Source organism: Rhinopithecus roxellana, chromosome 18 (genome assembly GCF_007565055.1).
Source record: "Rhinopithecus roxellana isolate Shanxi Qingling chromosome 18, ASM756505v1, whole genome shotgun sequence".
NCBI lineage: Eukaryota > Metazoa > Chordata > Mammalia > Primates > Cercopithecidae > Rhinopithecus > Rhinopithecus roxellana.
Genome location: NC_044566.1, coordinates 63,673,315 through 63,700,068, shown reverse-complemented (window position 1 = coordinate 63,700,068; position 26,754 = coordinate 63,673,315). Strand labels below are relative to the sequence as shown.

At 46.6% G+C, this 26,754-nt stretch overlaps 1 pseudogene; it reads right to left on the bottom strand.

The window, feature by feature from the left end:
* Nucleotides 1–16,440: 16,440 nt before the first annotated feature.
* Nucleotides 16,441–17,803, bottom strand: LOC104660782 (annotated as a pseudogene).
* Nucleotides 17,804–26,754: the final 8,951 nt, after the last annotated feature.

The following is a 26,754-nucleotide window of genomic DNA, read 5'->3' as shown; positions in this document are numbered from 1 at the left end:
CCGGGCGGCGGGGAGGGAACTAGCGTGAGCCCGGCTGCCGCGCTGGGGCGGGGGCGGCCGCAGCCGGCGCCGGGCTAGGGCGCCGGGCGAGGCCGGCGCGGTCTGCCCGGACGGCTGCAGCCGAGCTCCCCGCTAGGCTCCCAGCCCCGCGCATGCGTGTTGTCCGGCGCTCCGGCCTCGGCGTCCCCCCGGCCCTCTCCCCACTGCACTAGGACAGCCCGCCCGGGGACCTGCAGATCCCGAACGCCAGTCCTCTCCCTCCGTGCTCAGCCCTGCACACCGCCTCCCCTGGCTCCTCCTTGCCCTTCCACGCTCCCGCGCCTTGCAGGATTTCCTAAACTTGGAATCGCTCTTCCCGCCTTCCCCTCCTGAGAGCGCACCCCCTTTCAAAGTATCTCTGTCTCCTGCTTCTGCGTTCCTTCTTGTCATGGGAGAACATTCCAGGATAGAAAGCTTCGTTTTCTTTTTTCTTTTTTTGAGACAGGGTCTCACTCTGTCGCCCAGGATGAAGTGCAATGACCCGATCTCGGCTCACTGCAACCTCCGCCTCCCGGGTTCAAGCGATTCTCCTGCCTCAGCCTCCCGAGTAGCTGGGATTATAGGCGCCAACCACCATGCCCGGCTAATTTTTTTATTTTTTTTAGAGACGGAGTTTCACCATGTTGGCCAGGCTGGTCTCGATCTCCTGACCTCAGGTTATCCGCCCGCCTTGGTCTCCCAAAGTGTTGGGATTACAGGCGTGAGCTACCGCCCCTGGCCGAACGCTTCGTTTTCATAATGGAGAGCCTTCTGCAGGAGAATCGTCCAAATGTATTTGGGCAGCGGGTCGCTGGGAGACCCTAGGAGGAAAACCTGTCTTTGGCTCTTGCCGTTTTCACTCTTTAAGGGCTGGCTCACATAGGAGAGGGAGAAAGCAGGGACAGGAAAGCCTGACCTTGACTACCTGGCTTCTCAAATGCGGTAAGATCAGCCTTGTCGGCCAGGCGCGGTGGCTCATGCCTGTAATCCCAGCACTTTGGGAGGCCAAGGCGGGAGGATCATTTAGCTCAGGAGTTCGAGACCAGCCTGGGTGACGTGGCGGGACCCTGTCTCTACCAAAAAAAAAAAAAAAAAAAAAAAAAAGCCCGGTGTGGTGGCTTGCACCTGTGGTCTGAGCTTCTCGGGAGGCTGAGGCAGGAGGATCGCCCAGGAGGTGGAGAGTGCAGTGAGGCGAGATCACACCACTGCACTCCAGCCTGGGTGAGAGGTTGAACCTGTCTCAGAAAAAAAAAAAAGGAAGACAAAAATCAGCTTTGTCGTGTTTGTGGAATCCGTGTTGAAAGGCATATTAGAGTATCAAGTAATTGGCCGGGCGCGGTGGCTCAAGCCTGTAATCCCAGCACTTTGGGAGGCCGAGACGGGCGGATCACGAGGTCAGGAGATCGAGACCATCCTGGCTAACACGGTGAACCCCGTCTCTACTAAAAAATACAAAAAACTAGCCGGGTAAGGTGGCGGGCGCCTGTAGTCCCAGCTACTCGGGAGGCTGAGGCAGGAGAATGGCGTAAAACCTGGGAGGCGGAGCTTGCAGTGAGCTGAGATCCGGCCACTGCACTCCAGCCTGGGCGACAGAGCGAGACTCCGCCTCAAAAAAAAAAAAAAAGAGTATCAAGTAATTAACCTTCCCTCTGGGGCCCCAGTTGCCTCTGTGACATTCCAGGCAAATGGTCCTGACAGCTGTTTCAGTATTCAAACTAGCGCTGTTAGGCTGTTCAGGTCAGGGGTTTGGTTTGTTTTCAGCTGACATCTACCATCTACATTCCTATAACTTCTTTTTGGTGCTTGTTCTGCCTTCTGAAACAACACAGACATTCAAATTCGTTTCAGTATTTGTAAGTTTCTTTTTTGTTGAAATCTTCGTGTTTCTCATTCCTAGTTATAAGAAAGTCATACTGTTGAGGTTTTATGTCACTGCAGCAGAATAGCTGTGTGTGTGTGTGTTTGTGTGTGTGTGTGTGTGTGTATTAGTTATGGAGTTTCACTCTGTCACCCAGGCTGGAGTGCAGTGGTGCCATCTCAGCTCACTGCAACCTCTGCCTTCTAGGTTCAAACGATTCTGATGCTTCAGCCTCCAGAGTAGCTGGGATTACAGGTGTGCACCACTACACCTGGCTAATTTTTGTGTTTTTAGTAGAGATGGGGTTTCACCATGTTGGCCAGGCTGGTCTTGAACTCCTGACATCAGGCGATCCACCGCCTCGACCTCCCAAAATGCTGGAATTACAGTCATGAACCACTGCGCCTGGCCACACAGAAGTGCATTATTAGCTCCATTGAAAAATATGGTGTTTCTTGTACTTGAAGTCTCTGCAATTTGAAGTAGAGAAAATGAATTAACAATGTTTGTATTACTTGAGAAACTAAGTAAGTTTTATTTTATTACTGAAGGTTAAAGTGAGCCAAAATGCAGGTAATGGTCCTTTTTAGTAACTAAGTGATTATCATAGGGCCTGACATATAATAGGCACTCAATAAATATTTGACCAAGTATAGCAATCTATAAGAAAATTTCAAAATGATTCTGATTGCTGCAAAGAGTAATTACCAAAGATCAATGATATTCTGCAAATATGTAGATAAACAGTTTGTGACAGTAAATGTTTGCGGCTTACATGCTTCAGATTGGGCCTTGGGTTCCAAAGTATTTATTATGTGCAATTACATTTGAACGTTGCAACTACAAATGTTTTAAGAGGACCGGGTGCGGTGGGTTGCACCTGTAATCCCAGCACTTTAGGAGGCCGAGGCGGGCAGATCACCTGAGATCAGGAGTTTGAGACCAGCCTGACCAACATGGAGAAACCGCATCTCTACTAAAAAAAAAAAAAAAAAAAAAAAAAAAAAAAAAAAAAAAAAAAAAAATTAGCCGGGTGTGGTGGCACATGCCTGTAATCCCAGCTACTCGGGAAGCTGAGGCAGGAGAATCACTTGAACTGGGGAGGCGGAGGTTGCGGTGAACCAAGATCGCGCCACTCCACTTCAGCCTGGGTAACAAGAGCGAAAGTCTGTCTCAAAAAAAAGGAGAAGGCCGGGTGCAGTGGCTCACACCTGTAATATCAACACTTTGGGAGGCCAAAGCAGGCAGATCACCTGAGGGCAGGAATTCAAGACCAGCCTGGCCAACATGGCAAAAATCTGTCTCTACTAAAAATTAGCCGGGCGAGGTGGCATGTGACTGTAATCCCAGCTACTCAGGAGGCTGAGGCAGGAGAATCGCTTGAACCTGGGAGCTGGAGGTTGCAGTGAGTCGAGATCGTGCCACTGCACTGCAGCCTGGGCAACTGAGAGAGACCCCATCTCAAAAAAAAAAGAAAAAGGAAGGGAAGGGGAGGGTAGGGGAAAGAGAGGGGACGGGAGGGGAGGAGTGTTGGGTGTGGTGGCTCTCACCTGCAATCCCAGCACTTTGCGAGGCTAAGGCAGGACGACTGCTCGAGCCCAGGAGTTCGAGACCAGCCTGAGCAACGTAGCGAGACCCCCATCACTACAAAAAAATAAAAATAAAAAAATTAGCCAAGTATGGTGGCGCATGCCTATGGTACCAGTGACTCGGGAGGCTGAGGTGGGAGGATCACTTGAGCCAGGGAGATAGAGGCTGCAGTGAGCTGTGATTGTGCCACTGCACTCCAGCCCTGACCACAAAGTGAGACCCTGTCTCTAAAATCAAAAAAAAAAAAAAAACAAGCCAGGCGCAGTGGCTCATGCCTGTAATCCCGGCACTTTGGGAGGCCAAGGAGGGCAGATCACTTAAGGTCAGGAGTTCAAGACCAGCCTGGCCAATGAAAGCCCCATCTCTATTAAACACAAAATTTAGCCAGGTGTGGTGGTGCATGCCTGTAATCCCAGCTACTCGGGAGGTTGAGGCAGGAGAATGGTGTAAACCTGGGAGGCAGAGCTTGCAGTGAGCTGAGATCCGGCCACTGCACTCCAGCCTGGGCGACAGAGCGAGACTCCATCTCAAAAAAAAAAAAAAAAAAAATCATTCTGCAAAGTTCAGAAGTCTTCTAAATCTGGAAGGTAAATGGTACAAATTTCAAGTTTGATGGATGTAAATAATAATGACCTGTAGAACATAACTACATTAGATAATCCTATATGCTTTATACTATTCTTTATACTGTTATTCTACAAAAACGTGCGATCAATTTATGTAGAGACCGGGCCGGGCGTGGTGGCTCATACCTGTAATCCTTGCACTTTGGGAGGCTGAGGCGAGTGGATCACTAGGTCAGGAGATCAAGACCATCCTGGCTAACACAATGAAATCCCATCTCTACAAAAATACAAAAAATTAGCCGGGTGTGGTGGTGGGCGCCTGTAGTCCCAGCTACTTGGGAGGCTGAGGCAGTAGAATGGCATGAACCTGGGAGGCGGAGTTTGCAGTGAGCCAAGATTGCACCACTGAGCTCCAGCCTGGGCGACAGAGTGACACTCCGTCTCAAAAAGGAAAGAAAAAAATTTATGTAGAGACCCCTTGTGGAGTTTACTGACTTTTCAAGCTTCAGTTTCAAACATTTGATATGTGCAAAATGGTGTTCAATACATACATTGAACGTAAGCCAGCTCAATATCTTTTTGTTGGTTTAACGTGGAATCAACAAATAGTAGGCGCTCATATGGTTCAAGAACAGAGTAAGCCATTCCATTCCAGGGTGCTTAGCTGTTTTGTTTTGTTATATTTTGGAGAGTGGGAGACATAATGCATATTTGACTTCATAGAAATTTCTCAAATATTTCTTGTTTCTAAGTGACTGCGTAGGCTCAACAGCACCTTCCTGGAAAACATAGATATAAAAAGAAATCACTAAAAGAACACATTGCAGTTTGCAGGTGGCTTGATTAAAACAAAAAAAAAAAAAAAAAGAAAGAAAGAAAAAAACACCTACTTTCCTCTCCATGGAAACAGCATGCCAAAAAATGTTGTGGACCCTTGAAATGAGCACACATCTCACTTGCAAAAACACAGCACCGGCTCCCTCTGCTGTTTCCTGGTTTGATTTAGAACTCAGACAAGCTACAGTACTTTCTAGACTAAAATACCATGTAGAGTTCAGGATAATTATATTCTAGATTAGGCATAGGCGAGCACATCAATAATAGTACATTCTGTAGTATAGTCCAGAGTGAAGGAAATAAAATCATCAAATACATTTGCATCAGAATATTTCTGCTGCTCTCTTACTGTTTTAGTATCTGTTTTTGTTTCAACTACGATCATGTAACCTGTTATTGCAAAGAAATGACTTGCAATAATGTTGAAAGTAAGCCTCATCATTGATTTAATAACAATACGTTGAGTAAGAGAGAGGAAAAAAAAAAGAAGAAACCAATATGGCATTCAGTGCATAAGGATAAAATGAGGTGTTGAATAAAAAGTCTTGGGCTGGGCACGGTGGCTCATGCCTGTAAATCCCAACACTTCGGGAGGCCGAGGTGGATAGATTACCTGAGGTCAGGGGTTTGAGACCAGCCTGGCCAACATGGTGAAACCGCATCTCTACTAAAATACAAAAATTAGCTGGGCATGGTGGTGTGCGCCTGTAATCCTAGCTACTCAGGAGAGGAAGGTTGCAGTGAGCTGAGATTGCACCATTGCACTCCAGCCTGAGCGACGAGTGAAACTCCATCTCAAAAAATAAAAAAAGTCTTAGCACAGTTCCTGGCATACAGTAAGCAATCCATAAATGTAAGCTGTAATTTTTGTATTATTGTTTTGATTTATTATTGTTACCCCAGTAGCCAGCACCATCTCTGGCACATATTAGGAACTTGTAAGTAAGTTAAGTGATCAATACATGAGGGAAGGAAGAAAGTAAAACATAACACCATACAAAATCATCCCAATTCTGTTTTTTTAGTAGCCACAGAAAAACACTAGAAGACTTTTATATTTTTTTCTGTATTTTCCGATACATTTTCTTATTTTATTTTATTTTATTTTATTTTATTTTATTTTATTTTATTTTATTTTATTTTATTTTATTTATTTTTTGAGACGGTGTCTCGCTCTGTCGCCCAGGCTGGAGTGCGGTGGCGCGATCTCGGCTCACCGCAATCTCCGCCTCCCGGGTTCACGCCATTCTCCTGCCGCAGCCTCCCGAGTAGCTGGGACTGCAGGCGCCGCCACCTCGCCTGGCTAGTTTTTTTGTATTTTTTAGTAGAGACGGGGTTTCACCGTGTTAGCCAGGATGGACATTTTCTATTTTAAAAATGTGTACTGCCTTTACAATCAGAAAAAGTTAACTTTTAAGTGTTTAAAAATCTGATTTTTGGGCCAGGCAAATCCTAGCGCTTTGAGAGGCCAAGGCAAGCAGATTGCCTGAGGTCGGGAGTTCGAGAACAGCCTGGGCAACGTGGCGAAACCGCCTCTCTACTAAAATACAAAAACTTAGCCGGGCGTGGTGGCGGGCGCCTGTAATCCCAGCTACTCAGGAGGCTGAGGCACGAGAATCACTTGAACCCAGGAGGTGGAGGTTGCAGTGAGCCGAGATTGTGCCACTGCACTCCAGCCTGGGTGACAAAGTGAGACTCTGTCTAAAAAAAAAAAAAAAAAAAAAAAAAAAATCTAATTTTTGGCTGAGCACAGTGGCTCACGCCTGTAATCCCAACACTTTGGGAGGCCGAGACGAGTGGATCACAAGGTCAGGAGTTCGAGACCAGCCTCACCAATGTGGTGAAACCCTGTCTCTACTAAAAATACAAAAATTAGCCCGGCATGGTGGTGTGCGCCTGTAGTCCCAGCTACTCAGGAGGCTGAGAAAAGAGAATCGTTTGAACCCGCAAGGCAGAGGCTGCAGTGAGTCGAGATCGCCCCACTGTACTCACTCCAGCCTAGGCAACAGAGTGAGACTCTTTCTCAAAGAAAAAAAAATCTAATCTTTATACACATCCGTTAGGTGCTTTTCACATCGTGTGCGTTTCCATAAATCCGCACAGTGTATTTTTGCACAGACTTGTGTTTCTAGGTGTTTCTGGGACTCCAGGATTCTCTTACAGGAGATGACTGTTCAACTTGTCTTTATATGAAAACACCAACGGCCGGGCGCGGTGGCTCAAGCCTGTAATCCCAGCACTTTGGGAGGCCGAGACGGGCGGATCACGAGGTCAGGAGATCGAGACCATCCTGGCTAACACGGTGAAACCCCGTCTCTACTAAAAAATACAAAAAACTAGCCGGGCAAGGTGGCGGGCGCCTGTAGTCCCAGCTACTCGGGAGGCTGAGTCAGGAGAATGGCGTAAACCCGGGAGGCGGAGCTTGCAGTGAGCTGAGATCCGGCCACTGCACTCCAGTCTGGGAGACAGAGCGAGACTCCGTCTCAAAAAAAAAAAAAAAAAAAAAAAAGGAAAACACTAACGTTTTGTTTTATTTTTTTCCCTGCATGAAAAGTAACAATCCACCATAAATAAGGGGCATGCCTCCCGACCAAGCCGTCCTTGCTCAGGGGCGGAGAGGAACCCTTTGGGGGGCAGTGGGTGATAGTGCTAAGATTGGGTTCTGGTTTTCAGGAGTTATCTAAAGTTTAGTTTGCAAAGAAGAAGCAAAGGGCACTTTCTCATGGATGAATGCAAGCCTATGGACAGAAGGCGATGAGTCAGGAATCGTTGGACTGGGTCACCAAAAGCCTGGGTCCTGATCCAGGGTGCTTGTCCCCAGAGGGGCCCTGCATCCTTGATTAAGAAGAAAGAGTGAGACCACTGTAAGGCGCAATAGTCAAGGATGGGGGGCAGAGTGGGTCTTTGAATCTGAAGCCCACCAGGGGCTGACTGTCCAGCTTTGTTGTGAGCAGGAGCCCCTGTGAAGAGCTGCCCAGGCTAGTTCCTTCCACAGTGACTCAAAGACAGGAGTGCTGGGAGACTGAGATCTGTCGCAGGCCAACTAGTGCATGTGACCGAGGGCCAGATAAATCCCCAAAAGATCCCTGGCAAGCTGGGGGATGATCTCCTACCCCTTTGCTTGAGCAGGCTGGAGGCCAGGAGCTGAGACTCCCCATTCCCCATTTCTGTTTACCTTCTCCCCAGCTGGGAACAAAGGACAAGAATTTGGGAGTGACAGGCATGTGGCCACACACTCAAATGCACTTGTTTATACCTGTTTGTTTACTGTTTGAGCAGCTTCTTGCTTTGCAATAACTAAGCTTATCTCCTTGTCTTAAGGAAATTCTTAAGAGTGTTATTATAATGTAGTAAAATTTAAATGTGTCTTGAATGATGAAGCACTAACTAATGTGTTATACTACTCTAAATGTAGAAATGCACATTTACAAGTAAGACTATTATCCTCTCCCGGCATTTTCATCTTAACATTCAGTCTGGTGGCAACACTCAAAAACTTCATAAAAGATCACAGCCTAGCACTTAAGTTCTACAGATAATGTTGAAATCTTGCACAAGATTTAGGAATCTCAGGCAATGACATGCCATAACATTGCTATTAGGAAACGTGTAATATACTCTTCTGTTACTATCAGTGGAAAGTCAAAAAAACAAACAAACCCTACTGATAAGAGCTGTGTGAGTTAAGGAATTTTAGAGCTGCAAGTGACCTTCGAAATCCTAGAGCCTCACCCATTTTTACCTTCTTATAATCATGACGTAAAATATCACACTTTCACTGTAGAAAATTTGGAAATATACAGAAGATGTTTAAAATTAGGAAGAAAAGGCCGGGCACGGTGGCTCATGCCTGTAATCCCAACACTTTCGGAGGCTGAGGGGGGCGGATCATGAGGTCAAGAGATCGAGACTATCCTGGTCAACATGGTGAAACCCTGTCTCTACTAAAAATACAAAAAATTAGCTGGGCATGGTGGTGAATGCCAGTGCACTCCAGCCTACCAACAGAGTGAGACTCGGTCTCAAAAAACAAAAACAAAAACAAATCAGGAAGGAAAAAGTCACCCACAATTGTATCACCTAGAAGAGAGCACCACTTTTTTTTTTTTTTTTGAGACGGAGTCTCACTCTGTCGCCCAGGCTGGAGTGCAGTGGCCGGATCTCAGCTCACTGCAAGCTCCGCTTCCCAGGTCTACGTCATTCTCCTGCCTCAGCCTCCTGAGTAGCTGGGACTATAGGCGCCCGCCACCTCGCCCGGCTAGTTTTTTTTTTTTTGTATTTTTTAGTAGAGATGGGGTTTCACCATGTTAGCCAGGATGGTCTCGATCTCCTGACCGTGTGATCCACCCGTCTCGGCCTCCCAAAGTGCTGGGATTACAGGCTTGAGCCACCGCGCCCGGCCGAGGCCACCATTTTTTAACACTTTGCCATATTTCCTTTCAGACATGTAAAATTTTTGATATATTTATTTTTTTCTTTTCCTTGCTACAAAAAATTGAGATCATACAGTTTGTATCCTTCACCTTTACTTAACATTATATAGTGATAATTTTGCTTTTTATTAAAAACTTTTTGAATATGGAATTTTTATTGATTACATAAAATGTGACAGTATAGCATAGAGTCATAAAATATTTGTAACCATCATTATATTATTGAAAGTGTCATTGCTTTTAAAGATACTACTATAGATGTGCTAAGGGAAATACTGTTGTGCATAAATGTTTGTCCCAGTTTTAAATTGTTTCTGTAGAAATTGTTGCCAAATTATGTTCCAGCCAGGTGCGGTGGCTCACATCTGTAATCCCAGTAGTTTGGGAGGCCGAGGTGGGTGGATCACTTGAGGTCAGGAATTCAAGACCAGCCTGGCCAACATGGTGAAACCCCGTCTCTACTAAAAATACAAAAAATTAGCTGGGCGTGGTGGTGCACGCCTGTAATCCCAGCTACTCAGGAGGCTGAGGCAGGAGAATCACTTCAACCCGGGAGGCAGAGGTTGCAGTAAGCAGAGATCTCACCATTGCACTCTAGCCTAGGCAACAGAGGGAGACTCCATCTCAAAAAACAAAACCAAACAAAAAAACAAAAAATTGTGTTCCAGAAAAGTTATAACCATTTTTATCAGCAACCTGAGTGTCTATTTCAGTGTAACCTTTCTAGAATCAGAGTATCACTTTTTTTTTTTTTTTTTTCTGAGACAGAGTCTGGCTCTGTTGCCCAGGCTGGAATGCAGTGGCGCAATCTTGGCTCACTGCAAGCTCCACCTACCTGGTTCAAGCAGTTCTGTCTCAGCCTCCTGAGTAGCTGGGATTACAGGTGCCCACCACCACACCCAGCTAATTTTTTGTATTTTTAGTAGAGATGGGGCTTCACCATCTTGGCCAGGCTGGTCTTGAACTCCTGACCTCAGGATCCACCGGCCTAGGCCTCCCAAAGTGCTGGGATTACAGGGGTGAGCCACCACGCCTGGCCGAGTATTACTATTTTTAATAATGGTAATGGGTAATAGAAAATAATATTATTTTAGGAAACAATTCTAAAGCTTCATTTTCAGGAGACTGAGATTTTAGAAGCTACTACTTTAATTCTTTTTTTTTTTAAGACGGAGTCTCGCTCTGTCCCCCAGGCTGAAGTGCAGTGGCCGGATCTCAGCTCACTGCAAGCTCTGCCTCCCGGGTTCATGCCATTCTCCTGCTTCAGCCTCCCAAGTAGCTGGGACTACAGGTGCCCGCCACCTCGCCCGGCTAGTGTTTTGTATTTTCAGTAGAGACGGGGTTTCACCGTGTTAGCCAGGATGGTCTCGATCTCCTGACCTCGTGATCCGCCCGTCTCGGCCTCCCAAAGTGCTGGGATGACAGGCTTAAGCCACCGCGCCCAGCCTACTACTTTAATTCTTATGACATAGAGCCCGATTAGGCACAAAATAAGTGTTATGAAAATGCTACTACTATTCTTTGAAGGCTGTTTATAGTTCGTAGATGTTGAGAATACGGTGAAATGGTAAACTATGCATAGCCTTAGCTTACAGAGTTCTAGAGTTTTGGGCTGAGGAGCTGGTCACCACTGGGTATCTAGAGCAACTGATTGTTTGGACTTCTGGGTTTCTGGAGGGGCCTGGATCTCAGCACATTGTGTCAGGCAGGAGAGGAAAAAAACGTATCTGTTTGCTCCTAAGCTCATGGGTCGAAGATTCGCCCCACAGGCTTCAATTTCCCTGCACTTACTTTTCTCTGATTTACTTTGGGTTTCTCAAGTGTAGGGGTCAGGGGTCCTGTGAGGTGGGTGCCGTTTGGGATGCCACATGGAGCTGGCAAGGTCCACAGACAGCTGGTCTCTGCAGTGGCAGCAGGGTGGAGCAAGCGTCCAAGGGTGTCCAAAGATTTGGAGTGGTACTTATGAGGTGTCTACATGAGCAGCAAGGTAAGTAGAGATAACTGGGCCTTCAATACAGAAGTTGCTAATTTTTTGCAAACACATCTGCAAGTGCACCCGATTCAAGTCACTGCACAGTAACCCCTCCAGGGGAATGTCAAATTCTGTACCATTTTCAATGTCTGGCTGACACATTGCTCTAGTCCAGTGGTTCTAGAACTTTTTGAGCTTAGGATCCCTTTACACTCTTAAAAATTATTGAGAACTTCAGACAAATTCATGTGTGTGAAGTGAGGGGACAGAAAGGGGGTATATCTATATATCTATATCTATCAGTATTCATCATATTAAAAATTAAAACGGAGAAAATTAAAGAATATTTATACATGGAAAAATGGCCATTATAAACCAATTACATGTTAACACAAATAATATGTTTTGTGCAAAATAACTATATTTCCCAAAATAAAAGTTAGTGGCATCTGTGGCATTGGTTTACATTTTGCAAATCTCTTGAATATCTGGTTTAATAGCAGATACTGGAATTCTTTTTTTTTTTTCCTTTTTTTTTTAGAGATTGTCTTGGTCTGTCACCCAGGCTGGAGTGCAGTGATGCGATCTCTGCTTCCCGGGTTCATGCGATTCTCATGCCTCAGCCTTCTGAGTAGCTGGGATTTATAGGCGTGCGCCACCACACTCGGCTAATTTTTTGCATTTTTCATAGAGACAGGGTTTCACCATGTTGGTCAGGCTGCTCTTGAACTCCTGACCTCGAGTGATCCGCCCACCTCAGCATCCCAAAGTGCTGAGATTATAGGCATGATCCATCGCATCCGGTTGCAGATGGTGGAATTTTTATTTCTGCTTCCACATTTGACCTGTTACGATGTTTTGTTTGAAGTCGATGGAGAAAGTCCAGCATCCCCCATGTATACGATTGAAAAGGGGGACTTCGTGGTGTCCCTGAAGTCCACAAGACCACACTTTGAGAACGACTGCTCAAGTCTAAGTTGCAAGTTTCTCAATTATGTGAACAATACTCTAGCAGAAACCAGTACTGTATGCGCTCAACAGACTAAATTGTTTGGAAAAGCGTTTCCTAGGAGTTGCTATAAACCAAATGACTCATTTAAACGTTTTTATTACTTTAACAAATACTTCAGCTCTGCAGCCTGTGCCTGTTTTAAACCAACTTGCCTCATTACACAGCTGTGGTCTCCACAGCTTTGGCCACCAGGTGGCTCCCACCCCCAGCCTTTTCTAGAAGGATTCATTCAGGACGCTTCATTCCTTGATGGAGCCCTAGCGGCTCAGGGAACTCAGGGAAACTTTATTTTGTTCAACATAAGAAAAGAGACAGTTGTGGGAGGCCAAGGCAGGCGGATCACCTGAGGTCAGGAGTTCGAGACCAGCCTGGCCAATGTGCAAAACTCCGTCTCTACCAAAAATACAAAAATTAGCCGGGCATAATGGTGGGCACCTGTAATCCCAGCTACTTGGGAGGCTGAGGCAGGAGAGTTGCTTGAACCCCGAAGGCAGAGGTTGCAGTGAGCCAAGATCATGCCACTGCACTCCAGCCTGGGTGACAGAGCAAGTCTCCATCTTAAAAAAAAAAAAAAAGAGAGAGAGAGAGAAAAGAGTCAGTTGGGTAAGGGGAGGATTATTTCGAGGAAAAGGGAAGTTAAGAAAGAATAGAACTGGCCGGGCGCGGTGGCTCATGCCTGTAATCCCAGCACTTTGGGAGGCCGAGGCGGGTGGATCACAAGGTCAGGAGTTCGAGACCAGCATGGCCAAGATGGTGAAAGCCCCTCTCTACTAAAAATACAAAAATTAGCCAGGCATGGTGGCAGGCACCTGTAATCCCAGCTGCTCGGGAGGCTGAGGTTGCAGTGAGTCAAGATTGCTCCACTGCACTCCAGCCTGGGCAAAAGAGCGAGACTCCATCTCAAAAAAAAAAAAAAAAAAAAAAAAAAAAAAAAGTATATTTAACATAGGAGGTTGTTAAAACCTAAAGGAGTTGGTCTGAGTACTGGAAGAAGTACTATTTGGCACCTTCACTCTCTTACCAGCTAATGTAGCTTTTTCATTCTCTTATTGTTTTTAACTGACATGCTTAAATTGGGTATCATTATCTCTACTAAAATGATTCCCTCTCAAAGTGAGGAATTATACTAGAAACCACGTGGGATAAACAAAGAGGTGGTGGGAATGCGCCCCGCCACCCTGAGAGACAGGAGGTGTGGGTGTTTCACTCTAGCACATATTCACTGTGACACTGCCGGGTTACTTCTGTTTCCTAACCTGAGTGATCCACCCCACTTACAAGAGAGGGCTAATAATCCTTAACTGCCCAGAGGCTGGTCTCCAAATCAGATCGTGTCTGGAGTTCCTTGCGAGACTCAAAATATATGATTCTACGATTGCATTTCAGTCTGGTTGAGTTCTTTAGTTGCAAGCAACAGATACCAACTTTGTTTAATCTTGCCCAGTTTCTTTAATAAGACTTACAGGGCCCTTGGCTACCTGGGCCCTGCCTGTGTCTCCAGCCTCAAATCTCCTTCAGGCACTATGCAGCTCCAGACATATGGCGGCACCCCCACACCCTGTGTGCCGCTTCTCTGGCCTCTCCTGCCTGATAGTAGGTCTCAGATAGGCATCACTTTCGCTGGGCTGCCTTCCATGACCTCCCCAGTCTGGATCGCGTCCTCTCCTGGGTTCTCCAGCAGCAGCTTCCTCCACTTCTCCATCATACCTTTGAGACTATTGTACTACAGTTTTCTAAATGCTTTCCTCTGCTGTGAGTCCCGGGCAGAAGGAAGCACATCCGCCTTCTTCACGGGTATCCCCAATACACAGTACAGTGTCTGGCACACAGCAGGTATACAAAATATATTTAATGAAGGAACAGAGGAAGGGAGAGAAGACATCTCTTCTTGGATAGTGCCAGTCCTATATTAGGTGTTCATTAAACGTTTGCAGAACTGAACTGAGAATGCTGAGCCCTTTAACAGGATCCTCAAAACCTCATAAAATAAACACAGATAATGATAGGATTTTGCCGAATATAGAACTAAGTGGCAGATTTGAAATTTGAACCACAACATCCTGGATTTGACATCTTTTGTACTACTTTTGTTGAGAAAGGAGAAATACTTTCTTCACCCAGGCACCCACCGTGAGAACCAGCCTGGAGGATGCGGGCTCAGCACTTGCTAGTGGCTGGAGAGGAACCCGGGGGCGGGAAGGAGAAACGGTGGAGAGACGGGGAGGACTCCGGAAAACTGCCTTCTCACAAGACCAAAGGGAGGGGAGCGAGGGGAGGGAGGGGAGCGAGGGGAGGGAGGGGAGCGAGGGGAGCGAGGGGAGATCTGGCTGCAAGTGCAGTCGGAGAGGGTGCGAAGAGACCGGGAGTCCTCTGCGAGGCTCTGGCCCCCGGGAGGCTCGTGCGCCCCGCGCTCCTGCGGTGGGACCTGGCTCCTGGTCTGCAGCTCCTGAAGGGCCGGGCCGTGCCCGGGGCAGCCGGGACCCGCGAAATGCCCCGGGGTCAGCGGTCCGCAGAAAGGGCGACACCTGCCGGGGCTCGGGGCACCCGAGCTCGCCGCACCGAAGGCTCCTGGTAACAGCGGCCCGGGAGCGGGCGCTGCGACCGCACAGCCGGAGCCCCTGGGGAGCTCTTTGTTTTATTTCAGATTGTGGTGAAAAGGACATAACGTAAAATACCATCTCACCCATTTTTAAGTGCACAGTTCAGTGACATTGAAAGCATTCACATCGCTGTGTGGCCATCGCCACTGCCCACCTCTAGAACTCTCCATCCGCCTGCGCTGCCACTGCCACGTGTTCAACGCTAACGCCCGCTTCCCACTCCCGCGGGCCGGACCACACTTCCGCTTCTGCGTCTGTGAATTCGCCTGCTCTACCTGTGGCATTGAGTGGAATCACACAGTATTGGTACTTTTGTGTCTGGCTTATCATTTCACTCGGCATCACGGCCTGGAGGTTCATCCACGTTGTAGCCTGCAATGGGATTTTTTCTTTTTTTTTTTTTTTTGAGACGGAGTCACTCTGTCGCCCAGGCTGGAGTGTAGTGACTCGATCTCGGCTCACTGCAACCTCCACCTCCCGAGTTCAAGCGATTCTCCTGCCTCAGCCTTTCAAGTAGCTGGGATTACAGACACCTGCCACCATGCCTGGCTAATTTTTGTATTTTCAGTAGAGATAGGGTTAGGCCTTGGTGGTCAGGCTAATCCTGACCTCAGGTGATCCACCCACCTCGGCCTCCCAATGTGCTGGAATTACAGGTGTGAGCTACCATGCCTGATTATTTCCTTTTTTTATTTGTTTTTTTTTTTTTTTAGACAGAGTCTCACCCTATTGCCCAGGCTGGAGTGTGCAATGGAGCGATCTTGGCTCACTGCAACATCCATGTCTTGAGTTCAAATTATTCTCCTGCCTCAGCCTCCTCAGTAACTGGGATTACAGGCACCTGCCACCACACCCAGCTAATTTTTGTATTTTTAGTAGAGATGGGGTTTCACCATGTTGGCCAGGCTGGTCTCAAACTTCTGACCTTGTGATCCACCCACCTCAGCCTCCCAAAATCCTGGGATCACAGGGACGAGCCACTGCACATGGCCGATTTCCTTCTTTTTTAAGGCTCTGTAATATTCCACTGTGTGGATGCATCGCATTTTGTGTAATAATTCATTCACTGGTGGACACATGGCTTGCTTCCACCTTTTGGTTTTTGTGAATGATGCTGCAGTGAACAGGAATCTGAAGATTTGGGTTCAGAGCGTAGAGACAGCCTGTGAGTTTTATGAGGCAAATCTCTCAGCCCTGAGTTTTCTCAACTGTAAAATGAGATGTCAATATTTACTATCTTTCAGGTTTGTGGCAGTATTTGTAAGCTGAAAAGTCTCACCTCATGTAAAACTATTACGATTTTTGTGACCAGTCATTATGACCAACGGAACATATGATTTGTGATGGTTAATTCATGGTAGAAGTAGATGTGGAGAAGTTCTCTGCAATAAAAACGAATGGCCAGTTATATCAGGTTAATACCTGAAAAGTTGAAAAGTTGTTTTCTATATTCTGTAGGCATTTAAGGACCTTTTTTATTTGCACATTAAAAAAAAGACATTTATTCAACATCGCAATCAGACTATTACATTCAGCAATCAACAGCATGGGTGCAAAAAAAAAAAAAAAAAAAGCTACATTAAAACCCTTTGTTGGAACGCTTTACACTTTACACAGAACAGAAACTAAAATAACCTGTTATACAATTAGTCACAAACACAGTCCTCAAGTTTTTTGCCCATACACATGAGTATTTGTCTAAAACATGTCTTCTTTGTAGCAGCGAGGCTCTGCCACCACTGTGCTTGGCTGAGTTCACGAATCTGTTGTAACCTGTAGCTTCCCTGTCACTTCTCTCCTACTAAGCTTTGTTTCCTTATTAAACTATTCTGCCACAGCCACAGCTGACTGCTACTACTGGAACCGCCATAGTCACCTGAAGAGTACAATTTTTCTTGGTTTCATGGTTTGGCAAAGTATTGGCCTTCACCACAATAGGGGCCAGAGCTTCTGCCGCCAAAGTTTCCTCCCTTCATGGGTCCAAAATGTGAAGACTGATTGTTGTAATTGCCAAAATCATTGTAGCTCCCACCTCCTCCAAAATTGCTTCCATCATTACCAAAGCCATTATAGCCATCCCCACTGCCACCATATCCACCACCACCACAGCTGCCACCAAATCCACCACAACCACTGAAGTTTCCTTCACCACCAAAGTTGTCATTCCCACCAAAACCACCTCCATGACCACCACTAAAGTTTCCAGAACTACTTCGACCTTTTTGGCTGGATGAAGCACTCGCCGTCTTTTGCTTTGACAAGGCTTCCTAACTTCACAGTTGTGGACATTCACAGTATGACATTTCTGAATGACAATCTTATCCACGGAGTCATAGTCATCAAAGGTTATAAAGGCAAAGCCCCTTTTTCTTGCCACTGCCTCGGTCAGTCGTGATTTCGATCACTTCCATTTTCCATACTGCTCCAAATAATCTCTGAAGGGATGTTCTTCAGTGTCTTCTTTAATGCCACCAACAAATGTCTTTTTCACAGTTAAGTGGGCACCTGCTCTTTGAGAATCTTCTCTTGAGACAGCTCTCTTTGGTTCCATAGCGCTTCCATCCACCTTGTGTGGCCTCGCATTCGTGGCTGCGTCCACCTCCTCCACAGTGGCATATGTGACAAACCCAAAGCCCCTGGAGTGCTTGGTGTTTAGATCTCTGATGACCACACAGTCGGGGAGCGTTCCCCATTGCTCAAAACAGCTCCTCACGCTCTCATCGCTTGTTTCAAAGAGGAGCTCCCTCAGCTGTTGGGGCTCTTTAGGGGACTCTGACTTAGACATGAAGGCAGGGAGAAGAGAGGCTTTAATGACGCTTCTTCGGCAGGGCCCACGGGCAGAAAGATAAAGTTTTTTTGGTGGGGGGCAGGGTTTCGCTCTTATTGCCCAGGCTGGAGTGCAATGGCCACGATCTTGGCTCACTGCAATCTCTGCCTCCTGTGTTCAAGCGATTCTCTTGCCTCAACCTCCTGAGTAGCTGGGATTACAGGCATGCACCACCATGCCTGGCTAATTTTGTATTTTTAGTAGAGACAGGGTTTCTCCATATTGGTCAGCCTGGTCTTGAACTCCCGACCTCAGGTGATGCACCCGCCTTAGCCTCCCAAAGTGCTGGGATTACAGGCGTGAGCCACTGTGCCAGGCCGAATTTTTTTTTAAAGAGATGGTGACTTGCTATGCTGCCCAGACTGGAGTGCAGTGGTTATTCACAAGTGCAACCATAGCTTACTACAGACTTGAACTCCTGGGCTCAAGTCATCCTCCTGCCTCAGCCTCTCAACTAGCTACAGGTGCACGACACCTTACCTAGCTAAGGAACTTTTATTAAAATATTCCAGAAAAATCACTTCTCAGGTATATTCCACTGAAGCTGCTTTACACCTTACCCCATGTTCCCGTATTCTGAAATGTAGATCTCTTATTCTATATGACCCTTCGGAATTATTTAAGTGAGTTAAACATTGACTTAAAAAGGATAATTGCCGTGGCTGGGTGAGGTGGCTTATGCCTGTAATCCCAGTGCTTTGGGAGGCTCACCCCAGTGAGACCAGGAGTTCGAGAGCAGCCTGAGCAACACAGTGAGATCCTGACTCTTCCAAAAAATAAAAGAGAGAAATTTGTAATGGAATTTTTTTTTTTTTTTTTTTTTTTTTTTTTTTTTTTTTTGAGACAGAATCTTCCTCTGTCACCCATGGTGAGTGCAATGGCATGATCTCAGCTCACTGCAACCTCCACCTCCTGGGTTCAAGCAATTCTCCTGCCTCAGCCTCCCAAGTAGCTGGGATTACAGGTGCGTGCCACCACACCTGGCTATTTTTTTTGTTGTTGTTTGTATTTTTAGTAGAGATGGAGTCTCACCATGTTGGTCAGGCTGGTTTCGAACCTGACCTTGTGATCCGCCTGCCTCAGTCTCCCAAAGTGCTGGGATTACAGGTGTGAGCCACTGCACACGGACAGAATCTTTTTTATTGTGGTAAAAAAAAAAATATAAAATTTACCATCTTAAACTTTTTGTTTGTTGTTTGTTTTGTTTTGTTTTGTTTTGAGATGGAGTCTTGCTCTGTCGCCCACGCTGCAGTGCAGTGGTGGGATCTCGGCTCACTGCAACCTCTGTCTTCCAGGTTCACACCATTCTCCAGCCTCAGCCTCCAGAGTAGCAGGGACTACAGGCTCCTGCCACTACACCCAGCCAATTTTTTGTATTTTTAGTAGATATGTGGTTTCACTGTGTTAGCCAGGATGGTCTCAATCTCCTGACCTCGTGATCCACCCGCTCTGGCCTCCCAAAGTGCTGGGATTACAGGCATGAGCCACTGCGCCCGGCCCATCTTAACCATTTTTAAGTGCACAGTTCAGTAGGGTTAGGTATATTTACATTGTTGTGCAACCAATCTCCAGAACTTTTTCATCTTGCAAAACTGAAGCTGAACCCATTAAACAACTCCTCTTCCCCACTCTCTCCCCAGCCCCTGGTGAGCAGTCTTATTGGTTTGTTTGCTTTGAATGAAGACTGTCTGCTTTCTGTCTCTACATTTTGTCTTTTTGATTTTGACTAACTTAAGGACCTCATATAAGTGGAATCATGTATGTTTGTGTTTTTGTGAGTGGTTTATGTCACTTAGCATAATGCCCTTCAGTTTCATCTATGTGTAGCATGAGACAGGATGTCTTTTTTTAAGTATTCCATTGCATGTATATACCACATTTTGTCCACTCGTCTGTCAATGGAAATTTGGGTTGTTTTCACTTCTTGGCTGCTATAAACATGGGCATGCGAATGTCTCTTCAAGAGTATCACGGAATCCTATAACAAAAAACCTTGAGAGCTAGAATAGCCTTAGAGTCACAGTAATTTGGTCCTACTCTGTCCTTTTACAGATGAGCACACTGAGGCAGGACCAGTTATGTGACTTACCCATGGTAAAATGATTTGGTGATAAAAATCACTAACACTTTTTCAAAAAAAATTTTTTTTAATTTTTTTTGAGACAGAGTCTCGCACTGTCACCTGGGCTGGAGTGCAGGCATGCAATCTCAGCCCACTGCAACCTCTGCCTCCCAGGTTCAAGCAATTCTCCTTGCCTCAGCCTCCCAAGTAGCTGGGATGACAGGTGCCTGCCACCAAGCCTGGCTAATTTTTTTTGTATTTTTTAGTAGAGACGGGGTTTCACCATGTTGGTCAGGCTGGTCTTGAACTCCTGACCTCGTGATCCACCCGCCTCGGTCTCCTAAAGTACTGGGATTACAGGTGTGAGCCACCGTGCCCGGTCATCACTAACACTTTAAAAGGATACAGGGAGCCAGACGCTTGGCTGAGTACATGACCTGTAGTATGTTAGTTAGCCCTCACCAATAAAACCTCTGAAATAGATACTAGTACCATCTCCATTTTAAAGATAACAAAACTGAAGTGCAAAGAGATTAAGATTATATATATATATATATCCACACACATACACACACACATATATATATTCGAGATAAGGTCTTGCTCTGTTGCCTGGGTTGGAGTGCAGTGGCGCGATCTTGGCTCACTGCAATCTCTGTCTCCTGGGTTCAAGTGATTCTCTGTCTCAGCCTCCCGAGTAGCTGGGATTATAGGCAAGCACCACCATGCCGGGCTAATTTTTGTATTTTTAGTAGAGACGAGGTTTCATCATGTTGGCCAGGCTGGTCTCGAACTCTTGACCTCGTGATCCACCCACCTTGACCTCCCAAAGTGCTGGGATTACAGGAGTGAGCCATCGCACTCAGCCAACACTATATTTAATAAGGGCTGGGACCTCCTCTCTGACCCCAGGGTGGAGGAGCAATTAACAATGATTAATTTTCATTCATTTATTCAGATAACATTTCTCAAGTGCCTACCACTGCCACACTGTACTAGATCCTGGACATATACAAACAGAACTGCATGTTTGCCCCCAAAGAGCTGACAGTGTAGGAGGAGACATTGGCTTGTCCACAATTTCAGTGCAAGGTGATTAGTGCTGTGCTAGTGTTTTGCAGGTGCTGCCACTGGGCACGCAGGAGGGGGACTTGTGAGGGATGGATGGATGAGGAGGCTTCATCTCCAAGACAGCCCTTGAGCTGCATGTCTAAGTGCATGCAGGCGTTTTCAAGCTGAAAAAGTGGAGGGAACAGTATTTGAGGTAAAGGAAACGTATGCAAAACGTATGCAGAGAAATGGGAATCTGAAGGATTGCTGAATTATTTTGGTAGGCTACAGCACAGGTGTGTGGGAGAGGGCAGGGGATGGAAGCGAGGGAAGCCTACTCCCTGTGGTGGGGCCTCTAAGATGTCTCAAGCACTTGGCCTATATTGTTCATTTAATTCTCATAATGCTTCTGTTATCCTCTCTCTCTCTCTGTCTCTCTCTGTCTCTCTCTCTCTCTCTCTCTCTCTCTCTCTCTCTCAGACAGGGTCTTGCTCTGTCACCTGGCGAGAGTGAAGTGGCACGATCATAGCTCACTGCAGCCTTGAAATCCTGGGCTCGAGCAATCCTCCTGCTTCAGCCCCCTAGTAGCTGGGACCACAGGTGTGTGTCACCAGCTCAGCTAATTGTGTAATTTTTAGTATAGACAGTTGCAGGGCGGGGAGGGGGTCCGGGGAGGGGGGTCTTGCCCAGGCTGGTCTTGAACTCCTGGGCTATGGCAAAAATCCTCCTGTCTCAGCCTCCCAAAGCACTGAGATTACAGGTGCCAGCCACCGAGCCCTGCCCGTTGTCCATTTTACATCAGGAACACTGAGCCTCCGGTTAAGAAAAACACCCAAGGTCACACAGCTGCAGACAGACCGGGAATCTGAGCTTCAGACGCCACCAAGGTGAGGCACTTGGAGCGGGATCGCAGGGCACCAACGCGGCCCGAGGACTTGCGCCCTGACTTCTGAGGCACTGGAACCCCATGGAAGGCGTCTATCGGGACTCATTTGCCCCAGTTGAGACTGTTTCCTGAAGGAATGCAAAGGAGTTCAGCTCAGGGCAACAGTCCCAAGAAGGGACACAGCTGGGACTGTGGAGGAGGAAGCTGTAGGCCCAGGAGCAAGTGCCCGCCGGCCCAGCCGCCCCGCGTGCCCTGGAGACCCCAGTGCTCCTTCCTGGGGTTTCTCCTGTTGTGCCTTCTGGAAGGAGGTGAAAATAAGAGGCACCAAACAAGGACACGTAGTGGTTTGCGAGCCTGCCTGAGTCCCCAGTTCCCAGGGTCCCAAGGACACCAGGGATGTGGCAGAGCTTGTGTCTGACCCCCGGCTCCGCCTGGGTGTCCCTCCAATTCCTGTCCTTGCTGAGCTGTGACTGGAGCCAAAGGATATGTTTTTTTTTTTTTTTTCTCAGCGGGAAGCTGGTGGCTGCATCACATGATGGTAGTTGATTTTTTACCTGGTATTTGGGTACGTTGAAGAAAAAATATGTTTGTGTCCAACTAATTATTGACTTTGTGTGTCCTTCCCAAAGCAAGGTGGTGTTTATTTTGAAAAGACACTCCATGCTACTATGAGATAAGATTTAAGATCAAAGGGTTCCCAGGGAGAAAATAAATGGCCTCAGCCTACAGGCTAAACTGCCTTTAAAATTCAGAGCCTGCTAACCAACCACCAGCAATGAGCTTCTCTGGGCAACATGCGAGATCCCAGGAAGACAGGACCGAAGGCTGACGTCGGCCCATGTCCCATGGCTCCCAGCGCGTGCAGCCAGTTCAGGGCGAGGCCCTCCTCTTCATCTGCAGGAACCTGCCTCCGGGTCCGGAAACGCAGTAGTGGCATTTGCTCTCAGCGTCTCTGTTTTTTTGGTGGTGTGTGGTGTGTGTGTGTGTTTTGTTTTTGTTTTTGTTTTGAGATGGAGACCTTGCTCTGTCACCCAGGCTGGAGTGCAGTGGCGCAATCTCAGCTCACTGCAACCTCCACCTCCCAGGTTCAAGCAATTCTCCTGCCTCAGCCTCCCAAGTAGCTGGGATTACAGGCGCCCACCACCACGCCCGGCTAGTTTTTTTTTTTTTTTTTTTTTTTTTTTTTTAGTAGAAATGGGGTTTTGCCATGTTGGTCAGGCTGGTCTTGGACTCCTGACCTCAAGTGATCCACCTGCCTTTGCCTCCCAAAGTGCTGGGATTACAGGCGTGATCCACCACACCTGGCCATCCTCGGACATCTGTTTACTGAGGATTATTATTATGTAAAACATAGCACTGGGCACTGCGTGATGGGAAGGGTGAGGAGAAAACAAACGTCTGGAACATACAGGCCTGGCTCAAAGAGCATGGAGAGGAACACTGAATTCAACAGAAACTATGGGTGCCTGCCATGCGCTCGGCACTGGGGAGTTGATGAGAAGTAAGACACTTCAGTTAACAAAGATCACAAAACACAAACATTAGACATCAATCTTAGATCTAATATAAAAGCAAAAGCCAAAAATCTTCTAGAAGAAAACACAAGAGAATTTCTTCATCATCTTAGGGTAGGAAAAGATTTCTTAACAAGAACACAAAAGCATTCACTATAAAAGAGAAAAATGGGCCAGGCACAGTGGCTCACGCCTGTAATCCCATCACTTTAGGAGGCCAAGGCGGGCAGATCACGTGGTCAGGAGATCCAGAGCATCCTGGTCAACATGGTGAAACCCTGTCTCTACTAAAATACAAAAAATTAGCTGGGTTTGGTGGTGCGTGCTTATGGTCCCAGCTACTCATGAGGTTGAGGTAGGGGAATCACTTGAACCTGGGGTGGCAGACGTTGCAGTGAGCCAAGATCACACCATTGCACTCCAGCCTGGCGACAGAGCAAGACTCCGTCTCAAAAAAAAATAAAAGATAAAAAAAGAGAAAAATAGCCGGGCACAGTGGCTCAAGCCTGTAATCCCAGCACTTTGGGAGGCCGAGACTGGTGGATCACGAGGTCAGGAGATCGAGACCATCCTGGCTAACACGGTGAAACCCCGTCTCTACTAAAAACTACAAAAAAAAAAAAAAAAAAAACTACCCGGGCGAGGTGGTGGCGCCTGTAGTCCCAGCTACTCAGGAGGCTGAGGCAGGAGAATGGCGTAAACCTGGGAGGCCGGAGCTTGCAGTGAGCCGAGATCCGGCCACTGCACTCCAGCCTGGGCGACAGAGCGAGACTCCGTCTCAAAAAAGAAAAGAAAGAAAGAAAAAAGAGAAAAATAATAAATTGAGCTTCATCAAAATCAAAATCTTCTGCTCTTTAAAAGATATCATTGGCCGGGCGCGGTGGCTCAAGCCTGTAATCCCAGCACTTTGGGAGGCCGAGACGGGCGGATCACGAGGTCAGGAGATCGAGACCATCCTGGCTAACACAGTGAAACCCCGTCTCTACTAAAAAATGCAAAAAACCAGCTGGGTGAGGTGGCGGGCGCCTGTAGTCCCAGCTACTCGGGAGGCTGAGGCAGGAGAATGGCGTGAACCCGGGAGGTGGAGCTTGCAGTGAGCTGAGATCCGGCCACTGCACTCCAGCCTGGGTGACACAGCGAGACTCCGTCTCAAAAAAAAAAAAAAAAAAAAAAAGATATCATTAAGCAAAATGAATAAAATAGTCTCAAAACATGCATCTAACAAAGAAGTTGTATTCAACTTGCATTCTGGTAATGCAACATGTTGAATTTTTCATCTTAGGCATGACTCATTACAATGTCTCCCACTATACAAGGAAAGAATTTAACTTTTTTTTTTTTTTTGAGACAGGGAATCACTGTCACCTAGGCTGGAGTGCAGTTATGTGATCACGGCTCACTGCAGCCTTGACCTCCCCAGTTCAAGCAATCCTCCCACCTTAGCCTCCCTAATAGCTGAAACCACAGGCACATCATGCCACCATACCCATCTATTTTTTTTTTGTAGAGACAGGGTCTCACTATGTTGCGTAGGCTGGTCTTGAATTCCTGGGTTCAAATCATCCTCCCGCTTCAGTCTCCCAAAGTGTTGGGATTACAGGTATGAACCACCAAGCCTGGCCAACTTTAACTTTTAATCCCTCTGTCCCCAGTACTCATGCTTGCTGTTCCCATCCTTCCACCTTCCTAATACAGTGCTGTCATAATTTTGGTGAAATCACCAAATGCTTTTGGTGAAGCATTCTCTCCTATAGCTTTCATCACACCCTATGTGAATGGCTCGCCATCTCCCAGAGGTGCATAACTGCTATTCTGGATCGCCCCCACAGCACCACTGGGATGCTTTCCTCTTCTCTTGGATACCATTTCTTGGACCTCACGTCTTCCTCCAGCTCAGTTTGTTTGCTGATTGTTATTTAGCTTTTATTTCTTTTTTGTTTTTCTTTTTTTGAGACGGAGTTTTACTCTTGTTGCTCAGGGTGGAGTGCAATGGCGTAATCTCAGCTCACTGCAACCTCCACCTGCCGGGTTCGAGCAATTCTGCCTCAGCCTCGCGAGTAGCTAGGATTACAGGCATGCACCACCACACCTGGCTAATTTTGTATTTTTAGTAGAGACTGGGTTTCTCCATGTTGGTCAGGCTGGTCTCGAACTCCCCACCTCAGGTGATCCGCCTGCCTCAGGTGATCCGGGAGGTGGAGGTTGCAGTGAGCTGAGATCGTGCCACTGCACCCCAGCCAGGGAGACAGAGTGAGATTCTGTCTCAAAAAAAAAAAAAAAAAAAAGCATTATCCCCGTACAGGGACTTGTCACCAGTGTCATGATGGTGTGTGAAATCATAAATCCTAGCACATAAACCCAGGAATAATTCTGTGAAAGCAGATCTTATAGCCAAATCCTTTCTCTTGAGTGCTCAGAGCGTGAAAGTTTTCTGCTTATATCATTGGAACTGCTATCTTTGGAGCTTTGTCTGCAAACAGCTTGGAGGAAATGAGGCCCAAGGGCTTGACAGCAATGCCTGGGAACATAGTGGGGTTGGCCAGGTGCACTTTCTCACACCTCTAATCCCAGTATTTTGGGAGGCCAAGGCGTGAGGAGCACTTGAGCCTAGGAGTTCAAGACCAGCCTGGGCGACATAGTGAGACCCTGTCTTAAAAAAAAAAAACACACACACACACACAGTGGAGTTGACCATGACTGCTGACAGGGGGCTCTGGATGGTGTTGGCATCTGCAAAAGCCTCCATCGTGGTTTAACCTCTTAGTTTGGTGGAGCACATCTTCCAATAGCTTCCTGAAAATGTTTTGAATTTCGGAATGTCTCAAAATGTCTTTATTTTACCTTCATACTTAATAACTTATCTGGATATAGAATTTTGAGTCAAAAACAATTAACTTTACACATTTTGAAGGCCTTGTTTTATTGTTCTGTAGTGTCTAGAGTTGAGTTAAATATAAAGCCATTCTGATTATTGAACCCGGGAGGCTGGAGGTTGCAGTGAGCCCAGATCATGCCACTGCGCTCCAGCTTGGGTGAAAGAGTGAAACTCTCTCAAAAGAAAAAAAGAAAAAAGAAAAAAAAAGCCAGAACATAATATACCCCAAGAATGGTAGACAATATTTGCAAACTGTATTTCTGATAAGGCATTTATATCCAGAATATATACAAAAACTTTTACAACTCAATAGCAAAAAACAAATAATCCAATTTTTTAAACGGGCAAAGGATTTGAAGAGACATTTTTTTTAGAAGACATAAAAATGGCCAATAAGCACATGAAAATAGGCTCAACATCGTTAGTCTTTAGGGAAATGCAAATCAAAACCACAATGAAATATCACTTCACAACCACTAGGATGGCTATAATAAAAAAGACAGATAAGAACAAGTGTGATGGCCAGGATCAGTGGCTCACGCCTGTAATCCCAGCACTCTGGAAGGCCAAGGTGGGCGAATCACTTGAGGTCAGGAGTTTGAGACCAGCCTGGCCAACATGGTGAAACCCCATCTCTACTAAAAATATAAAAAT